General features: G+C 35.8%; 1 pseudogene across 1 annotated transcript; it reads right to left on the bottom strand.

Annotated features, from left to right (window-relative positions):
- Positions 1–7,177: 7,177 nt before the first annotated feature.
- LOC309626163 (mitochondrial fission factor pseudogene) lies at positions 7,178–16,842 on the bottom strand (annotated as a pseudogene). The gene has a single exon. The product of its transcript is annotated as a mitochondrial fission factor pseudogene (transcript).
- Between the last annotated feature and the right edge of the window lie 5,659 nt (positions 16,843–22,501).

Here is a 22,501-nt window from a genome sequence, read left to right on the forward strand (position 1 = left end):
TAAAAAATAGAAATAAAACAGAATAATGCAATTCAAACAAGTCCACATTCATGTAGATTGAAGAAAGGAAAAGCAGAAAAGTAGAAATACATGAGACTTAAATCCTAGTGATAGTCAAGACCATCTCCCACCAAGGGAGATACCCTAATTAGTCTACACCTAATCTACTTATATTTTAAACAAATTTCTTAAGGGTAGGATGGAGAGGTGGAAATGTTGCCATAAGTTAGCATGACTATGTTTTGGCCACTATCAATATTCCAGCTCTTGGGCACCACAATGCCTATTCTCTCTGTGGTCTGGTCAAATTGCCCAACATTTTTTTCCCAGAAAGCACCATGCTCTCCAATATCACACTGCCATCCACTGAGCTTATGCATTCTGGAATGTTTATCCTTTCTCCCTCTACCCTCTGCTTACCCCCTCAGTTAACTATTACACATCTTTTTGTATTTCATTTCATCAAGAGTCACTTATGGTATCAGAGCTGCTCTTCCTGATACTGTCCCTGGTCCTCCAGAGTGATACTCTCTAAATCAGGTTGCTTTGTTATATACACTTAAATAGAGGTGGATAGTGATGTCAATGAAACTTAAACGTCAGAATTTCTTAGTTTCTGGCATTCCTTCTGATTTACTCCACCTGAGAATTTATTGGTACTTTATATTTTTCTCCTAAAAAGCCCGCCATGTTGTAATAGTTTCAGTTCTTATGACACTCAATCGATTCCTGCATTTAAAGAATCATTGTTTCCCTTAATAGTACATCGTTATTGTTATTATTTAATATCTGCCTTCCAGAGAGAGTAAGATTTCTACCTCTTTGTAGTCATCGTTTTATCCTAAGGGCCTGAAACAGTATCTGGCCTAACAGGGATGTCGAGTAAATATTTTCTGGATGAATGAGCATCACTTTAGATAATGATCTTTCTTCTCTTCCACACACAATTTTCTATTTAGTCAAAAGTATCACAGGCACAGATACACTGTGTTCTTCCAAATATATTTTCTGTAGAGTTGGCTGTAAAGCAGCTTATGACTGTTCAGCATAACATTGCATTAGAGATAACATTTGTTGTAGAGGCAGGATCACTCTGAGATACCTGTATTTATAAACCTTTTACAGCAAGTAAGATGTATTTCTTCAGAGATCCTTTCCTTAATAGGATTTCAGGCAGCTTTTGGAAGCAGCTAAAATAAACTGCTTTTAAACATGTGTGTCGTATCAGATTAAATGGGGTTATGAATCAATATTCACCATGTGCTATAATATATACCCTCACCCTATAATAGAATTAATCCTGGATTAAAAAGAGAAATCCTGCTCTGATCTTCCTACCAACCCACTTTCCCTTCTCTTCTTGAAAATATGAGCTTTTCAAATGAACATGACTAGAAGAATCCATTATAAGCATCCACTGTTTTGCCTGCTCTAAAGTAATTTGGTTCTGCATTAATAACTCTCACTTCACAATCTCTTGTAAACTCAGTTTAAATGCCTATGTCTTAAAAGAGATTGCTTATTTTATGAAGGAATGTTTGATCATACAAATTCTCTGTGTTTCATCATATGGTATAAAGAGTTAGTACTGGAAAAGTTGTAGAGAAGGTCTGTCAAGTTTGTCCTCAACATTCCTTCTCTGCTCCTCCAACTTCCTATCAGTAGTGAGAATATTTGGTTTTAGAACCATGAATTCAGCAATATACACCTATCAAGTGCCAGTAAACTCAGAATCCAGTGGAGAGGACAGCCATATTAATATATAATTAAAATTCAGTGTAATCAATTGTATATGAGAATTTAAAATTCTACATTAAATTGTGGAAGCAGAAAGGCTATTCAGGAATAGCCTAAGTCAAGCTATTAAGGAAATACTTGACAGAAGAAATGATATTTCAGGTGTTTTGAAAGATGAGGATCCTACCTGTTAGAAAAATGGGTGAGAAAATAGTTAGACTGGACAAGCAGGGCCATTTGAGTTATGAAAAGGAGTTCAAAGTCACTAAGAAAAATTACAAAACTGAAAATGGAGGAGTTACCAGATCAAAAAGCGCCTTTTAAGGTCTGCTAAGGAGTTAATATCTGTAGACAACAGGGAGACTGAAAAATCAAGCTGGAAAGAAAATGAAGAAATATTTTATTTACTCATTAATTTATTTATATCTTTATGAAGGAGCATATGACAGCTATGTAGAGAATATACTCAAATGATGAGGCCCAAGTTGCAATATTCCATGTAAGAAATGAGGAGGCCTGAACTACCACTGAGCTATAAGAATGCAGAGTAGGAGGAGGAGAAGAGTGTAAAGATGTGCTGGTAAATGTGTAACTAGCTCAAAACAACACGTGATTTGTAGCATTTGCCTACTTCTGTGGTATATAAATGCCACTTGGCCAATTACAAACTACCTTATTAACTTCAAACTGCATTATCACTGAATGCAGGATTGGGAAGAGGTGTACATGATCAGCTCGGCTGAGCTAATAGCAGCTGGCTACAGAACAACGCTAGAGATGTCTGAGGTACAATCAATAAAAGGTGGAGGTTGATGGAATGCAGTAGATGATGGAAGAATATTTGTATATAAATCCAAGATTTCCAGCTTGGGAAAGTAAATGTGTCACGATTTTATAGCTTGTATTTTATTCTCAGATGGCTTTGCTGTCTTCTAAAAACTAACAACAACAACAAGAACAACAACAATGATAATGCTTGCTAAAAGAAATCTTTCCAGTGAACATTTGCATTCAAACTGACATCCTCAAGAAACATAGTATCTTAACTTAGAGGTATATAAATAGTAATGTGACGAATTTCAGTAAAGTACATCTAATTGAGAGTTAAGCTGAACTGCCTTAGCATCCATTTTGTGTGGCCAAGTGATTCACAGGGGCCTTGAACAGGCACTAGCCCCTCCCTCAAGTAGACAATGGACACAGAGTCACAAGTCACAAATGTAATTTCCTGATGTGATTCTTCCAAGATGCCCTTGTGATAAGCACTCTCCCCCACCTCCCAGGGCCTTCCTCTTGTGCATCCCTTAGATAAGACTTCTTAGGAAGCTCACCAAAACCCCACACTTTTTAGTTTGAATTGACATATCTACCCTTAACCCGGGAGCCCCAAGGAACTCTACACACAGATCCTAATACAGGTATGTGTCCCAGGTCTTGTCCCACTCTCTGTCTGACCCTGCTTTGACTCGTCTCTGCAAGTGTGCAGTGTACCTCCTCCAGGACTTGAGTAATAAACCTCAATTTCACTTTCCATTTTCTCTCTTTTGTTGAACCATGGCTCACCTTCCAACATCCTGTCACTCCTAGGCTCTATTTAATAAATGTTAATTTAACAAAGTCACAACATCAGTTGAGGAATGTTTGGTGCTGAGGATAAGAGAATTTAGGCAGACCTCAATGATTCAACTCAGATCAGTAATCCCCAAACCAACCATCTCTAGTTATTAAGGATATTAGTAAAGTTTAAATGCTTTATTTATTCAGGTTTCAAAGATTTTATATACTAATTTACTTTGTGAAACTAAAGCATGAATGGACTACACAGTGTTTTCCAAAATTAATTAGCAAAAGATTCTGTTTTTGAGTATCTTGAAGGGCCAGTGTTCTGGGTAAAAATTGATGTAGGCTCTTCTTTCTATTAATTGAATCAGCATTCTCTGTATTACTAATTTCAAAATTAAGTACCTTACTTATTTTTAAATTGTATGAATGAATAAGTATGATTTTATTGAATTAGTCCAGCAAAGTATAAAAGTTTAGATACTGGGTCCATATGTTTTCTTTCAGGTCTCCATGAAAACCAATTGTTGGTCTTGTAATTTGAACTCTGGAAACTCTAATACATATATAATATTGTTAGATATCCTAATGAACATTTTGCCACTACAAAAGGTATCCTCCAGGGGAGCTTGAGAGATGTCAGTTGTTGAAGACATTTTCTCTCCAGACCATGTTATAAATGAACTAGTTTGGCTTTGAAGGTATACACTATCAAAAACAGGTGAGCAGGTGAGATATATGAAAATTGACTCTATCATTGGATCTAAAGTTGCTACCCTTGACAATTGGATAGTACCTTGTCTGAAGGAATAATAAATTCATAGAAGGATGTGTGCAGCATGGGGTATAAAATAGTAGTACCCTTTATTTCTGGATGGAAAACAATAAGAGCAAAGAAACAATAATAGTTATGAGGCACAAGCAAAGTGATTTATTAATATTTTCTCATTTAATTCTACAACATTCTTATGGGTTATAAGTATTATTGTCTCTATTTTTCATATGAAGAAATTCAACTTGGGGAATTTAAATACTTGGTATATGAACTAATTTCTGTCAGGATCAGAAATGTTAATGCTCTTCATCACTGTATTCTACTCATATTCTTATCAAAAGCAAAAAAAATTTATTACTCTGCATTTTTCTCCATATGGAAATACATGTGTCCAGTGAAGGATACACATTCTAAGAGGGGAAGTTGGTAAATTTTCTTAATGAATGAGCATTCAAATGTTTCTCAGCCCAAGCAATTTCTTTTTGCCTATCCAGTCCCAGTCCTTCCTCTTGACACATTCCTTTTTACTTCAACCATGCTGTGAATTCTGATAGACAGATAGATTATCTATCTTGCTTTGATTATCACTTCTTTTTGATGACTATTATAACTTTCCTATTACCTTTTCTTGTTTTTCTGCTCTTGGCCCCTATTTAACCTACTCTTTGGGACTGCTAAATGTGTTATTTATTCTATTTTTTTTTCATTTTTCAAAATTCTTCGGGAGAAAGATATTTTGCAAGTATTCAAAACAATGAAACACACTAAGTGTGGGCAAATGTATGAACCTAAAGAAAATGGCTCTGCTTTAGGTAAAGCAAAGTGAGGTCAACAATGGACCTATTCCTGAAGAACCTGTTAGCAATGTTGAAAAAAGGCAAATGTCTCCTAGCTGTATTTATCAGAAATGGCATTATAAGATTGCTTTTTGACCACTAGTGTCCACTGATTGTTTAAAAATTAAACATAGAAAGACCTTTCACATAGAAATAATTCTTCAAAGCTGACTCAAATTTGAGGAATTATTTGCCTGGTCTATAATGCAGCTCAGTGTACATATTCTAACATTTATAAATCCAGGTCTCCACTCCTATTACCTAGGTAATTAAAGGTAAATCCTGATATGGAATCTAAAACAACATACAGTAAATCCCCTACATACAAATAAGTTCCCTTCCGAGAGCGCATTCATAAGTCCAATTTGTTAAGTCCAACAAAGTTAGCCTAGGTACCCAACTAACACAATCGGCTATATAGTACTGTACTGTAATATGTGTATAATACTTTTCACACAAGTAATACATAAAAAACAAACAAACACAAAAAATAAAGAAAACATTTTTACTCTTACAGTACCTTGAAAAGTATAGTAGTATAGTATAACAGCTGGCATACAGGGGCTAGCATTGAGTGAACAGGCAAGAAGAGTTACTGACTGGAGGAGGGAGAGGAAGTCGGAGATGGTAGAGCTGAAGAATCGTCATCAGTAGGAGACGGAGAGCAAGCTGCAATTTCACTCATGCCTGACATTGATGGAACACACGTTGGAATCTTTGAAAGTTCGCAGCTTGAAGGTTCGTATGTAGGGGACTTACTGTATTTGCTTGATACTAAACTTTCATGAGATTAAACTCAATAAAAATTTATTAATTTGCTAAAAAACTGAATTTTTCTACTTAAACAGTTATATTTTAACTAGATTTTTATGCACAATTTAAAAGAGCACAGATAGTGTTAAAATGTTACTTAAATATTTCCTGCTACACTTCCTGTTCCTAAAGACATGGATTTCTGTAATTCCTGTTTGTACCTCCAGCACATAGTAGATTCTCTACAAATGCTTGCTTGCCAAAATAAGTATTGTGTAGTTAAAATGAACATTTGTGAGGTTTATATAAATGAATGGTCAAAAATGTGAAGGATACAGATCCTGAAATGGGAGAGAATGCAACAGTTAATACCATGTGTTCTAGGGGACATTTTAAGTGGCATCAATAGACACCAATAATTTGACATTTTTAATCTATATTTATTGATTCCTGCCAGTGGCAAGTCCAATGGCAGTACAAAGTCATAAATAGAATTTAGAGTAGGACTTGGAGAACTATGACACAGTTTAGGTGACTCTCCATTTTAAATAGGCAATTTGTCAGCAACGTGACCTTTAAAATGGCTCTTTTATGTTGTTTTCTTGTTTGCCTTTCTAAGCAATTCGCCTAAAAGTGGCATAATTTTTTTCAAGAAGAATCTATCTTTTCTTGACCAGAACATTATTCAGGACAACTAATCTTAAGGCTACAAGGAAAACAAGATAATGAAAATAAAAATATGGGAACCATGGGCTAGATGTTATGCTGAGAGTTCTGAATTAGACAACATAGTTACTAAATTATTTTAGTTATATTCAAAATTTCTATTTGGTCATAGAACAGATACAATAAACCACACCCTGGATAGGGACTGCATACACAGTTAATGATAAGATTAATCAGAAAATTATTCTTAGAATAAAAATCTATTCATTCTACGAAAATAATGTAATAGTAATGTACCACTTTTGAAACGGAGCAGGATGCTATGGGGCCTCCCCAGGACAGACCCCACCCCCTCCCATGTCCTCAGCCTGCATTTGCTTATAGAAAAACTTAGTCAAAGAAAAAAATTAATCAGAAGTGAGAAAATGCAGACACAAAGGAAAATAGTCCAACAGGACCAAATGATAATAGTTTAGTCATTAAACAAAGAAAATAACTTTTAGTTCTTCTTCAAGGGCTATAGATAATATTCTGAGCCATAGCCTTTGAGCTGTTTTTTTTTTTTTTTAATTAATTAATTTATTTTTTATTTATTTATGGCTGTGTTGGGTCTTTGTTTCTGTGTGAGGGCTTTCTCTAGTTGTGGCAAGCGGGGGCCACTCTTCATCACGGTGCGCGGGCCTCTCTTGTTGCGGAGCACAGGCTCCAGACGCGCAGGCTCAGTAATTGTGGCTCACGGGCCCAGTTGCTCTGCGGCATGTGGGATCTTCCCAGACCAGGGCTCGAACCCGTGTCCCCTTCATCGGCAGGCAGATTCTCAACCACTGCGCCACCAGGGAAGCCCTGAGCTGTTTTATAGATACTGAAACCCCCACCAGATCGAAGAAGTTAACTACATGATGACCAGACCGTAGCCATGACATAAGCTGCCACAATTCTGAGAACTGGCCTCAAAGAAATGGGAACAAATTAACCCTGGAACTGAAGATTAATTGTACTTAAAAACAATCAAGATGATGCTGATCAGACCACTGCATAACCAATTTCAAGATGACTGTCAGAGCTGACTGTGCTGTTTCTGCATGTAGCCCCCTCCCTCCACCTATACACCCCTGAAACTGCCCTTTAAAAGCTCTTGCCCAGTGATTATCAGTGGAGAGTTGGCCTTTGGACATGAGTCCACCCTCTCCCCTGGCTGCCGGCCTCCAGAATAAAGCAAACTTTCCTTTCCACCAACCTTGCCTCTTGAGTATTGGCTTTTGAGTGGCAAGCAGTTGGACCTGAGTTTTTATAACACTTTAGCTACATCTTTTCAATATGAACAAAATTATCTGGTGTTTTCATGCCTAAAATCACACCCGTAATTTTTATTTTGTCGGTGTTTGGGGCATATTGCCATTAACTAAGCACACAGGCTATTCTGCCTCATTCTGTGGGGTATTCATCATAAGATGGCCATGCAGGAGCCTGTGGAAAATGTTCAAGTGTCCAATCCACACTCCCAGTGCACCTCCTCACAAACCATCAAAGACTGTCATTATTCAATACTATGAAACATATTATCATGAGAGTGCCTTTAAAAATAGATATTCACAATGGCAATTTGATTTTTAAATTAGTCCATGCTTAATAACTATCTATAGGATAATTCATGCTGCTGCACCAATGAAGCATTCATAACTCTCTATGTAAACACTGCAGGAATTAAAAATCAAGAATATCCTTCACGCATTTTAGGCAGGTGTCAGTAGTCCTTGACGTTGCCATTTGGCCTAAAGACATTACTGCAGGGGACAACAGAGACACACAAATCTATTTACTTCCTCTGTGTGAAAAGAAAAACCTTCTAGGCAGAGGTTTCAGTTCAGCACATTCATTACCTTTTAACTGCTTCTAAATTGCAGTGTGACCTTCCGTATCAATAACCATATCTAGTTAACTGAAACCAGCACAATTTGGGCATATGTGCTGTGAAAAACTTTTTCCTTCCTTGGCATATATGTATGTGTGTCTGTTTGGGCGTGCATGTGCAGCTACACTTGCTATTATAAACGAGGTAGACACAGTAAAAAAGAAAAGCAAAAGCATTGCTAGAAAAACAGCTAAATAATAAAAACAGACAAATTCCACCCAAACATTTGTCATGTTATACATGGTTAAATAAGGACCATGTTAATAAATGAAAATTTCTGTTGAATAAAATTATTTGTAATGCCAGAGGTTCCATATGTCAGAAAAAGCATGGAAAGTCACTGTGAAATTAAGCATTGTGTTTAAAATTTTAAGCTATGTAGAAAAATTCCACTAAGAGAAAATATAAGTTTGACTATCTTAGGCTAGGCCACAGTGAGCATAATATCATAAAAAATTAACCACCGCATCAACCACTGTGAGCACTGAAGTATACAAATTATCATTCCCCTAGAAGACTTACTGAAAGCTCTTTCACAGTCACCTGTAGAATGTACACATTTCATCCTACCTTCAAAAAATACAGCCAGAAAGCTCATGTTCCTAAGTCCCCAAAGAAAAATGCCATCATTCAGAACCTTAAGTAGAGCTTTCAATTCACCTTACCACTTTACATTCTTCCCTATATCCATTTTTATAGTTCTGTAAAACAAAATAAAAATACAGACAGCAAAGGAATTAACTCATTTTCTCCTTTCAGTTGTTTAGTCAACACTTTATCCCAATTAAACTCATTTTCAGAAAAGGTGTTGGAAGCAGTGGGAAATGCAAATGCTTCCAAAATGAGATAAGCAGCATATCCATTCAGTCCAAGGTCTGGCAGGAATACAGTGGCACTGTGATAAACTGGCCATAATGGGTAGCAAGTACAATATGGTCATTGGCATCACAAGAAGAAGTTGAAATCCAGCCTCCCTGCTCTTTAAATCTTGATTTAGGAGGGAGTAAAGAAAATAAGAAGTAGTAAGCCCAGGTTATTTAATTAGAAATGAAGAGAAGATCAAAAGGAACTGTAATCATCAGCCAGTGCAGTGGGAAGATAATGAAGAGTGAGATCCTGGAGGTCAAGTAAAGGTGGACTTCAAGAAGTTGGAACCTATGCTGCAGATAGGTCAAATAACACAGAAACTGAGAATTTATCCTTGAATGTTGCCATATCTAAGTTATCACTGATCTTGGCAAAAACCTTTTGGGGAGGTGCTGGAGGCAAGCGGGCATTTAGGAGAGAATGCGAAGAGGAATGTAGACAATGAGTATAGAGAACTCTTTCAAGGTGTTTTTATGTAAAGAGCAGATACTTTGTACAGTAGTTGCAGGAGGGTCTGGGTCAAGGGACAATTCTTCTTGAAGATAAGAAATATGTTATTTGAGTAATGGTGAGAATAAACAAGTTGTGAGGAAAAAACTGATGATGTAGAGAGATTAAGAGGGCAAAATTCTAGGAATATTCTTGAGTAGACAAGAAGTGTGATGATCAAGCACACAGATAGAGAGGTTCTCAATATTTTGGAGCAAGGAAAATTCATCAGTTGAAAATGAGGGCAGATAGATAGATGGGTAGAGATGCAAATTGAGCTTGCTTGTAGGAGAGTGTGGAAGTGCTCTGATTTCTACTACTTTTCCCAGTGAAATAGAAAACAAGATCATAAACTAAATGTGAGGAGGAAGGAAGGCATACTGGAAAACAAAGTATGAAATTGTTGTCTTGGAGAGTGAGAGGGTGAAATGGCACGGGAAAGTGTAAGAGCATTGCCGGGCAAACTTAAGGTTACACCTGTATTTAACTGTCAATAATTTCAAAGGTGGTCAAGCACTATGGCTGTATGTTTCTGCAGCCAGACCTTCCACAGCTTCTAGGGTGTAGAGTGAAAGGTAATAAAGCTGGATTTAATTGGGGATGAGATTTTTCCTATTGAGTATGGTAGATGGTGTAAGGAGATAGAGACTGTACGTGAGGCAATGATTGTGACACCGACAGGACCATGAAATCTAAGTCGGGTAAGGAGGGAAAGAAAGGCACAATGGGTTGAGAGAGAGTGAAAAATATAAAGAACAATAACCAGGAGGTTCTAGTGTGGTCAAGAACTGTGAGAGGATTCTGACAACAACCTCCTATCTTTCCAGCTCAAAGACTAGGAAACTTGAGAATAAGATTGTGGGGTGAGAAGTGAGTTAGACTATCAATGACTAGATTATGATCATGGAGTAATTAACTAAAATAGTGTCCAGGAAAAGGTCATTGTAGAAGATGAGGTCAAGAAAATAAAAGGCCATAGAGGGAATATTTAGGTGACCCTGGAATACACCGAGAGTTATGACAGGAATAAATGTCTGCAAGTGACAATGAGCCCAATGTAGGCAGAGGGCTTAAAACAGTGGACTCTGGAAGCAGGCTGGGCTCTTCAAGGTCAAATTCAGTTTCTAAGACATGAGGCAAGGAAACACGTCATAAAGGAAAACAAACTGGATTGGGATTCAAGCTGGGATTTCAGTCCCAGTTCTACAACCATAGCAATATTTCTGAGTCTGCAAAGTGTGTTGTATTATATAAAGGCACTGGATTAAATGATTCCTAAACCCCATTCAATGTTGAATAATTGTAGCAACCATTTTCGCGAAATAGATAAGGAAGAGTTGAGGAACAAGGGTGAGGGAGAATAAATCCATTTGGGAAAGAGAGTTAAAATCTCCTCTACATATAAGATAGAAAGGAAGCACTGGAACTTGGAGTTCACACTGAATAATAATTGTAATAATAATAATAATAATAAACTCCAATAAAAAATTCTTGGATCCTAAAAAAAATAAAAAGATAAATACAGTTTCCAAAACTGGTAGAACTGAATACATTACAGAACCTCCCTCTTTCCATATATAAAATTGCAGTAATAATAACAGTAATAATATCTACTTTAAAGTGTTTTGTGAGAATTAAATGAATGAATAATGTGTCTGTTAGTGGTTCCATAAAAATATTATATCAGTCTTTCTCTCCTCTGCCTTACATGATCATTTCCCTGTTCTACCATTAGCTGACACGTTTTTATTTTTCCTATTAAAACAAAAGAAACTCAATCTGAAAAGACTACATTCTGTCAGATTCCAACTATAAATATGACCTTCTAGAAAAGGCAAAACTATGGAGACAGTAAAAATATCAGTGGTTGCCGAGGGTTAGTGGGGAGAGAGAGATGAATAGGCAGAGCACAGAAGCTTGTTAGGGCAGTGGAAGTACTCTGTATGATACTATAATGGTGGAGGCATGTCATTATACATTTGTCCAAACTGGTAGAATGTACAGCACCAAGAGTGAATCCTAATGTAAACTGTGGACTTGGGTGATAATGATATATCAATGTAGGTTCATCGATTGTAGCAAATGTACCACTCTTGTTGGGGATGTTGGTAATGCAGGAGGCTGTGCATATGTGCAGGCAGGGGAGGATATAGGAAATCTCATTACCTTCCACTCAATTTTGCTGTGAAACTAAAACTGCTCTAAAAATAAAGTTTATTAAAAAACAAAAACATAAAAACAACTGAACAACAGTCTTGACTGCCTCTTCCCCTTTGGCTGATATACAACTTGCCTAACATTTTAGAAGCCTACCTTTATTTCTTTTCTTTCTCTTTACTGAGATAATTTTTGTTTCTTTTTGCAGCAAAATTCCTTGCACAGTTGTCGACACTTATTGCTTCCAAATGGTCCCCTCAATTTCTTTTTTAAACCAACTCCAAATAGAGGGATTGTTTTTTCCTCCTTGAAAATGTTTTTTTCTAAAAGTCATCAATAATATTTATGTTTCTAAATCTAATGGCCAAGTTTCTATTATTGTTGACCTAGCAGCAGCATATAATACAGTTGTTCATTCTCTTCTTAAAATATTGTATTCTATGGTTTCCTGGACACCACATTCTCATTGTCTTCCCCTTTTCATTTTGGTTGCATATCCTCAGGCTCTTTGCTGATTCCTCCATCTCTCCCTAACGTTTTGTTTGTTCACAAATTCTTTATATTTCCAGCTGTTGAGACAACACTTTTGAGAGTTGAGGTTACCTCTAGCGGCAAAACCAGAGCCAACTCTTAAGCAGCCAGAATGCTACGGTAATGGAATACATGACCATTTCTCTTTTAGAACCTTCTTTGTTCTCCACTTCCAGAAGTTGTAGACATCTATTTAGTTTGATTATCTGTCGTCCTAATGAAGCTGCATCTACAACAGTCATGTCATCTGAAGTTCCTTCAATCATTGTACCTATATTTGAAATGCTATACATGGAGTCAGTTCTGACCAGCTGTCCATTTTGGCAAACAGCATTTTCACTCATAGAGCACTCTCTTTTTAGCCTGCCAATTGCATGGATTTCTTCATTTTGAGGGGTTTGAGGAGGTCTTTCTAAATCCAGAAAATCTAGTGGTCTTTCACTTAGCATAAGCACATGAGGTGGTGTTTTTAGTGCCAGTGGTTTAAAGGGAGTTGACTGCATAAGGTCAAGATCTGCTGGTCTTGAAAGTGGAATGTCTTCATTATTTCCTGATACAACAATTCTCCCTGGAACCTGCATAATCACATGAGCATTTGAAACTCCTTCTCGGAATCCTTGTTCAAGGTCAGCATTTGGTGGTGCTACCTATAATTTTTCCAGGACCTTCAATACCCTGACCAATACCTTTGGTGTATTCCATTTCATACTGAATTCAACTAATTTCTACCACCTCAGCAGCAGTGGAAGAAGGAAATGCTGCCCCACTCACTAAATATGTACCAACTACTGCTTGCTTTTTGGCATTATCTGCTTCTGTGCTTCATATTAAATCCTTTAACTTGCTTATGCATGTGCTGGATTTACAGCCACTTTTGTCCCCCTGGGCCTGTTGGAGAGTCTCTGGTGAGGGCCACTGCCCGCTGGCTCCCAGAGACCATTGGCCAAGCACAGGGAAGCCCTCCTTAACTTTTGAATATTGAAATGCCCTGGGGTTCAGTCCATGTTTCTCTTTTCTATTTATATTCATATCCTTGGTGATCTCTTCTAGTCACATGTTTTTAAATTTTCTCAGTAGGCTAATGACTCCTATATTCATATCTCTTGTCCAGTTCCTATTCTTGAGCTTCAGTTGTTATAACTAATACTTTTCTCAAAACTTGCAACACTTGTAGTTTCCCATATCTCATTTAATGACACGTCCATTCTTTAAGTGGCTCAAGACAGAAATCTTGAGATCATCTTTAATTTCATTTTTTTCTCACACTTTGCATTCAAACCATATGAGTCCTTGGATTCATCTAATACACCCAAAATTGATTCCTCCCATCTATGAAGAAATAGCCTATATCAGAAAACAACCCTCATTGTGAGAACTAAAAATTGTACAAATACAACACACACACATACACACACACACACACACACACACACACACACACTGCTTTTGTAAGCATCAGAGAACAACTGAGTCAGCTAGACTCTAGGAGGAACAAAGATCCCAAAGAAAAAGGAAAAATTATATTGCATTTTCTCACTTAAGAATTTGCCAATTAAGGGAACAAACAGAAAATAGCAGTTCAGAGTTGCTGACAATTGCATGGCCAGGGAGGAGAAACAAAAACATGTTCGGGGCTCACCAATTAGGGCATATTTTGGAAATATCAGGTTGTTATTTGAAAGTTCTGGAGGAATTCTAGGAGTAAAGGAAAATTGGAAATAGACAAGTTCTTCAGGATGACTGAAATTCAGTCTCAGATTATATCAAACCTTGTTGGATCAAGGTCATTTACTTTTCTCCAACTACCTGACAGGAATTCTTTAAAAATTACATCTTCTTTTTGAGGAAGATAGTATCATCCTGAAGCTCTGAAATTTCAAATACAATCTCCAGAATTTAGTCAAAATGTAACAGGTATGCAAAATAATCCACAAAAAAGCAAAAGAAACAAACTAAAAAACAGAAGCAAATGGTCAAATCCAAGAGAAAATAACTGGAGTTATCATACACAGACTTTAAAGTTACTGTGATAAGTATGTTGGCTAAAATATATGACAAGATGGAGAATATCACCAGAAAATAAAATCTGTACTAAAATAGAAAATGCATATTTTGGAATTGAAAATTACAATATTTACAATAAATGACTTCACAGATAGATTTAACCACACATTGAACAAGTATAAAACTAGTGAACTGGCCTTTAGGTGAGTAAAAATGTCCAATGTAAAACACAGAGAGAAAAAAGGAATTATAAGAAACACCTAATGTATGAGACATGGGTAAAATTTGTAATATAGCTGTAATGCGATCTTTGAATGGGATGAGTGAGAGAAGGGGCAGAAGCAATATGAAAAAAGTAACTGGGAATTTTCACAACTGGCAGAAAAAAATTAAACTACAAATTAAGGAAGCTCTACAAAGGTAAGAAGGAGATATAAAAGGACCTCTGCACCTAGTTACATCATTAAAAAAAAAAACAAAAAACTGCTGAAAACCAGCAACAAACAAAAAGTCTAAAAGCAGCCAGAGAAAAATAAAGGCATAACACTGTTAAATAGGAAGAGTAAAACTGAAGGCTAACTTTTCAATCAGAACAACAGAAACCAAAAGAAAACAGAATGAATTTTTTTAAAGACCTGAAAGAACATACCAGCCAACCTAGATTCTAAGTTTCTTGAAAATATCCTTCAAAATGATAGCTATGTAAAGATGTTTATAGATAAACAAATTGAAAGACTGTTTTGCCTACAAACTTAAACAAAAGAAATATAAAAGGGAATTCCTAGAACAAAAGCTAAATTATCCCAAGAAAATATGGCAGTGCAGGCAGGGAGACTACAAGAGAGATGTATAGGTAAATAAGAAGTAACATTGATTAAAACAATCTCAATGTTTTGAGAGGTTTAAAATATATGCAAAATTAAAATACAGGAATACAGTAAGATAACATATGGGAAGGAATGTATGGAATTAAAGAGTTCTAAGTTCTTATTCTAAGTTTGGGCAGTGGTAAAAGTATAGGCCTAGAGAAGACCTTTAGTAAATAAATATATTTGATTTTTAAAATTCATTGTTTCTCAAAGTGTGATCACATTTCTTCCATCATTTATCATAACTGGAAATACTGTTGAGTGGAACATACTTTAGGAAATATTGATGCTACACTTACCAGGATTGTTGTAAATCTATAGCCACCAATTGCATTCATGGGAGGAAAAAAATAAATCTCTGAAAAATTCTGAAAGATGATATTAGGGAAAATCTCTCAGACCAATTCTGCAGGCCTGATTTTGTGTAGGGAGGTTGAATTTCTATTCTGTATTCCTTCAGCATAGGTATATTTTTGTGTGATATAAATATTGACCTAATCATATATTGATGTCTATGCTTTCTTAAATTGTTTTACCCATAGGTGCAAACCTAATATTAGTTTTGTATTAGATTGCTAGATCACATATATCTAGTTTGTTTCTTTTGAATTCCACAAAGAAATTTAAATAAAGCTTTCAAAATATAACATATTTTGAAAAATTTTAGGCCCATTCTTACACACATTACAAGGCCAACTTTTTAACTAGATATTTTCTCCTCTTCACTTAATTCAATTTTTGATTATATGGTTCTTTTAGACTATAATTATACTAATTACAGAGATTCTTCTTGAAAATCAGATTGTGCTACTTCCACACTGCCTCAAATTAATAGCAGTAATATAGGGATAAAAATTTACTCAGCAAAGTATATTAGCAATTCAGAATAAGTTTCATAAATAAGGATATAGCATAATTCTATTATTTTAATTACCATGTGCTTAAAGAGGAAAAGGGAAAATTCTTAATTTTTTAGTTAACCCTTGAGAAATTAGACAATTTAATTCAATAAGCTCCTTAATACTATTTATACAAAAGCAAAACTAAACAAATGGGACTACAGCAAATTAACTTCTGCACAGCAAAGGAAACTATCAACAAAATAAAAAGGCAACCTAGTAAGTGGGAGAAACTATTTTCAAATCACATATCTGATAAGGAGTTAATATCCAAAAATTATAAAGAACTTGTACAACTCAGTAGCAAAAAAACAATCTGATTAAAAATGGGCAGAGGACCTGAATAGACATTTTTCCATAGAAGACATACAGATGGCAAACAAGTACATGAAAAGAATGTTTAAAATCATTAATCATCAGGGAAATGCGAATCAAAACCACAATGAGATGTCAACTCACAACTGTTAGAATGGCTATTATCAAAAAGACAAGGAATAACAAGTATTGGCCAGGATGTGGAGAAAGGGAACCCCTTGTGCACTGTTGGTGGAAATATAACTTGGTGCAGCCACTAGGAAAAACAGTGTGAAGAGTCCTCAAAAAAAATTAAAAATAGAACTACCATATGATCCAACAATTCTACCTCTGGGTATTTATCCAAAGAAAATGAAAACCCTAACTCAAAAAGATATTTTTGTTCTCATATTCATTGCAGCATTATTTACAATAACCAAGATATGGAAACAACCTGTGTCCATCCGTGTATGGATGGATGGATAAAGAAGATGTGGTGTATACATACAATGGAGTATTATTCAGTCATAAAAAAAAATAAAATCTTGTCATTTGGAACAACGTGAATGGACCTCAAGGGCATCATGCTAAGTGAAACAAGTCAGAGAAAGATAAATGACAAATACCATACAATCTCTTTTATATTTGGAATATGATAAACAAAACAAGCAAACAAAAAACAAGCACATAAATACAGAGAATAGATTGTTGGTTGCCAGAGGTGGAGGGTGAGAGGGTAGGAGAAATAGATGAAGGGAGTCAAAAGGTAAAATAAAAAAGTAAAACATAAACAATGACTTGGTCTTTACGGCTAGGTTTGCAAGAGCTAATCCAGTTTTAAGTGAAGTAATGAGTGATCTAGAATAAAGGTCAACCTCATTTTTTTTTTTCAACATTTGCTTTGACAGTAGAGAAAATAAGGATCTCTCCCTTTGAAATTCTGAGGCCAGAAAGAAGACCAAAGTTAACCGTCAATAATAGTATCATCTTTGTAGTCAATTCAGAAAATATTTGCAAAACAAATATGCAAGCTTCAGAAAATCATCAAGATAGAAGTAATACACAGAAAACCATCTTATACCAATAGACTTAGGCCAAAGATATCTGAGTAGGTGAAAAAGCTACTGCATGCTACTATGCCCTAGTCATATACTGTGAAACACTCTGGGACAGAGTCAACTACATTTAAGACTAAACCCACTACAAAGTCTTCATTTGTTTTTATATTTCAAATTTGACCTTGGAAAGTAAAAAATATTTGGTGATAAACTACCAGGTATAAAGATAATAAAGGACTCAAACCTATCTATCTATCTATCTATCTATCCATCCATCCATCTAATTTATTTAAAATGGAAAATGTTTTAATTCTTTTATTTTGAATATAATTCTTATATTTTGAAAATTCTTATATATTGGCAATAAAATATACTTCCTTAAGGAGACTAAAATCACCTACCTAATAAAAACATTGAAAATACAACACTCTTAAAATTAATTATGACCTTTCCAGCACTTAGTTTTACTCAGTTAAGGATAACTATTAATGTTACCCTGAAATTTTGTGGTTTTGGTACATTCAATAAGCAATGTTAATCTCTGAACAGAAAAACATACCAATTCAGCAAAATCTATTTTTCCTTGAATGGTTCTTTGATTTGTTTTCCCATGGATACATGGGGAAAAGCTCAAAGGTCGTTAATGCTGGCATTAATATACATTAGTCGTTGGAGTAGACCATTTCCCAACTGGGACCCACCACATTTTCAATGGCCACCCAATTAATGACCGTCTAATTGACTCATCTGCAAATCTTACAAAGCAATAGTTTTGCTAAGTAAATTGAACCTGCCATTGCAAAAACTCTGCAGAACTGAGGGCATAATTAACTCTACTGAGGCATACTTGATCTTAGAAGCCCTGGGGATAATCAATAATTAGTTTCATTCTGAAATGGTTCTGTTGCTATATCCATGACACAATGTTTCTGAATTACTGATGTTTTGACGATTGTTGCTTATTTGGATCAGAACAGAAAAGCTGTAGCTAACTCAAGCTTTATAGCATAATAAACTTTCCAAAGTACCTTGAGATTATAAACAAAGTAAATGAAACATCAAGTACTATTTATCTTCCAAAATATTAGTGCTTACAAAAACAAAGGAGGCCAAACAAACAACTCTGTATCCATCACATTCAATGTTATATAGCAGCAACATTTTATTTTATAAAACAAGAGAGAAAATTAAGAGATCTGATTGGCTGATAAACATTCTAACTGTGGCTTCCTGGAAAATTCATGGTCAGAAATTTATGAGCTTCACCACTTAATTAAGAGTAAGAATTCTGAGCACAGAGACTATAATCAGTACAATTCATGGGGTTCAATATTTATGGGACCCATCAGTTAGCAAAAAGGGCAAAAGGAATTGAACACTTTGATAGTCTAATAAGAATTCCAAAAGCTTTTCTAAATGAAGTAAATTCATAAAACTCAAAATGTATGCTTAGCATATGCTATGTAAATAGGCTTTTAAATACAATTTTCTGGCATCATGACACCATTTTGCTTTAAAGTTAGAAGAAATGTTAAATTATTGAAGCAATCTCTCTGTTCTAATTCAAGAGATGATATTGAAGCAGATTTATCTTTCTGCTTCCCAATTAAAAGGGAGTGTGTCTTGCCCTTTGTGTATTAGGTGAGATCAGATACTATTCCAGAGACATATTAAGCATTTATCCTAGATTTACGTACATGCAGTAATAAAGGAAATGCACACTAATGGTTTCCTAAGTAATAATCACTTTTCCCTTAGTCATGATCACAAGCTGATATTAAAAAGAGTATGCACAGAGGTGTGGCCAAGATGGTAGAGTAGGAAGACCCTGGGCTCACCTCCTCCCATGAGCACACCAAAACTGCAACTATTTACAGAGAAGCTATCAATGAGAATGACCTGAAGAATAGCAGGAAAGATCTTCCACAACTAAAGATACAAAGAAGGAAACAAAACAAGATGGCTAGGAAAGGTAGAGATGCAGAATAGTCAAGACTTACACCCCTGGGGGAGGTGACCTACAATTGGGAGGATAATCACTATTGTAGAGGTTCTCCCTGAGAAGCAAGGTGTCCAAGCCCCATATTAAGCTCCTCAGCCTGGGGGTACTACACCAGGAGGCCAGGCCCCCAGAACATCTGGCTTGGAAGGCCAGTGGGGCTTAGATACAGGAGAGCTGGAGAACTGTAGGAAACAGAGACTCTCCTCTTAAAAGGTGTGTGCAAAATCTCACACACTCCAAGTCCCAGTCCCAGCCTGGGTTAGACTCACTTGCTAGAACATCCCAGAGAGGCAGGAGGCAACTGCAATTCCCCCTGTGTATATAGACATGATGGCAGCCATTTTTGGGAGCTCATCTTACCAGGAGAACAATGGTACTGGCAAGTGCCATTTGGGAGGTCTCATCTAGTTTATTAGCAGTAGGGGCTTACCCACCCATGAGAAGACCAGCACCAGCCTCAACCACCAGCCCCAGGTCCCACAACCAGTCATACCAGGACCCTGCCCCACTCAACAATGGGCCAGCAGCCACAACACAAGGAAAGGCCTGGCAGCCAACGGGGCTGGGGACCAGTCCCACCTACCAGTGTGCCCTCAGTTGTTGGCCCTGCCACAACATAAGGTCCCACACAGCCCACATAGGGGGCACCACTATAGAATGTAGCTTTGGTGACCAGAGGGGAATGTGCTGCTATGCTCCATAGAATGTCTCCTACATAAGACTGTTTCTCCAAGATCAGGAAATGTAACCAACCTACTTAATACATGGAAATAAACACAAACAATTGGGCAAAATGAGGAGACAGAGGAATATGTTCTAAATGAAGGAAGAAGATAAAACCTCAGAAAAAGAATTAAATGAAGTGCAGATAAGCAGTCAACCCAATAAAAAGTTCAAGATAATGATCATAAAGATGCTCAATGAGCGCAAGAGAAGAATGAATGAACACAGTGAGAATTTTAACAGAGTTAGAAAATATAAAGAACCAGAGATGAATACTATAACTGAAATAAAAAATACACTAGAAAAAAATCAACAGATTAGATGATAGAGAGGAACAGATGAACAAACTGCAAGACATTAGTGGAAATCACCCAAGATGAACAGGCAAAAGAAAAAATTTTTAAATATGAGGATAGTTTACAAGACCTCTGTGACAATATCAAGTGTACTAATATTCACAATATAGGAATCTCAGAGGAGAAAAGAGGGAAAGGGGCAAAGAACTTATTTGTATAAGTAATAGCTGAAAACTTCACTAATCTAGGAAAGGAAACAGACATTCAGGTCCAGAAAGCACAGAATGTCCCAAACAAAATGAACCCAAAGAGGCCCACACCAAAACATATAATAATTAAAATGGCAAAAAATAAAGATAAAGAGATAATCTAAAAGCAAAGAAAAGCAACTAGTTATGTACAAGGGAACTCCCATAACCTGCAGTAAAAATGCAGGTTTGTTAGACTGTGTTTGAACTTAGCTCATCAACTTAAAATAATCACACATATAACAGAAAAAGAAAGGGATCCAGTCATAACACTAAAGATAGTCATCAAATCACAAGGAAAGTGAACAAAAGACTAAAAGAACAAAGAACTCAAAAACAACCAGAAAAGAATTAACAAAATGGTAATAAGTACATACTTATCAATAATTACTTTAAATTTAAGTAGACAAAATGCTCCAATCAAAAGACAGGGTGGCTGAATGAATTAAAAAATTGAGACGTGTATATATATTGCCTACAAGAGACTTACTTCAGATCTAAAGTCACACACAGACTGAAAGCGAGGGGATGAAAGAAGTTATTTTCCGAAAATGGAAACAAAAAGAAAGCTGTGGTAGCAATACTTACATCAGACAAAAATAGACTTTAAAACAAAGACTGTAACAAGAGACAAAGAAGGACATTACATAATGATAAAGGGATCAATCTAAGAAGAAGATATAACAGTTGTAAATATCTATGCACCCAAGATAGGAGCACTTAAATATATAAAGCAAATATTCACAAACATAAAGGGAGAAATTGACAGTAACACAATAGTAGTAGGGGACTTTAACACCCCACTTACATCAATGGACAGATCATCCAGACAGAAAATCAATAAGGAAATACTGGCCTTAAATGGCACATTAGACCAGATATATATATATATACATATATATATATATATATATATATATATATATATATATATATATATATATATATGATGTTCCATCCAAAAACAGCAGAATACACATTGTTTTCAAGTGTACATGGAACATTCTCCAAGATAGAACCCATGCTAGGCCACAAAACAAGTCTCAATACATTTAAGAAGATTGAAATCATATCATGCATCTTTTCTGACCACAAAGGTATGAGAATAGAAATAACTACAAGAAAAAACTGCAAAAAACACAAACACATGGAGGCTAAATATGCTACTAACTACAAATGGGTCACTGAAGAAATCAAACAGGAAATTAAAAAATACTGGGAGACAAGTGAAAAATTGAAACACAATCCATCATCTAAAATCTATGGGATGCAGCAATAGCAGTTCTAAGAGGGTAGTTTATAGCAATGCAACCCTACCTCAGGAAAAAGAAAAAAATCTCAAACAATCTAACCTTACACTTAAAATAATTGGAAAAAGAAGAATAATCACAAACCATGTTATTGAAAGGAAAGGAATAATAAAGATCCAAGCAGAAATAAATGAAATAGAGACCAAAAGATCACTAGAAAAGATGTATGAATCTAAGAGCTGGTTCTTTGAAAAGATAAGCAAAATTGACAAACCTTTAGCCAGATTTATTAAGAAGAAAAGACAGAGGGCCCAAATCAATAAAATCATAAATGAAAGAGAAGTTACAACTGATCCCACAGAAACACAAAGGATCATAAGAGATTACTATGAACAATTACATACCAATGAAATGGACAACCTAAAGAAATGGATATGTTCCTAGAAGCATAAAATCTCCCAAGACTGAATCAGGGAGAAATATAAATTATGATCAAATCGATTACCAGAATTGAAAATGAACCACTAATCAAAAATTCCCAACACACAAAAGTCTCGGGCCAGATAATTTCACAG

Source organism: Balaenoptera borealis (genome assembly GCF_965194805.1).
Source record: "Balaenoptera borealis genome assembly, chromosome: 1".
NCBI lineage: Eukaryota > Metazoa > Chordata > Mammalia > Artiodactyla > Balaenopteridae > Balaenoptera > Balaenoptera borealis.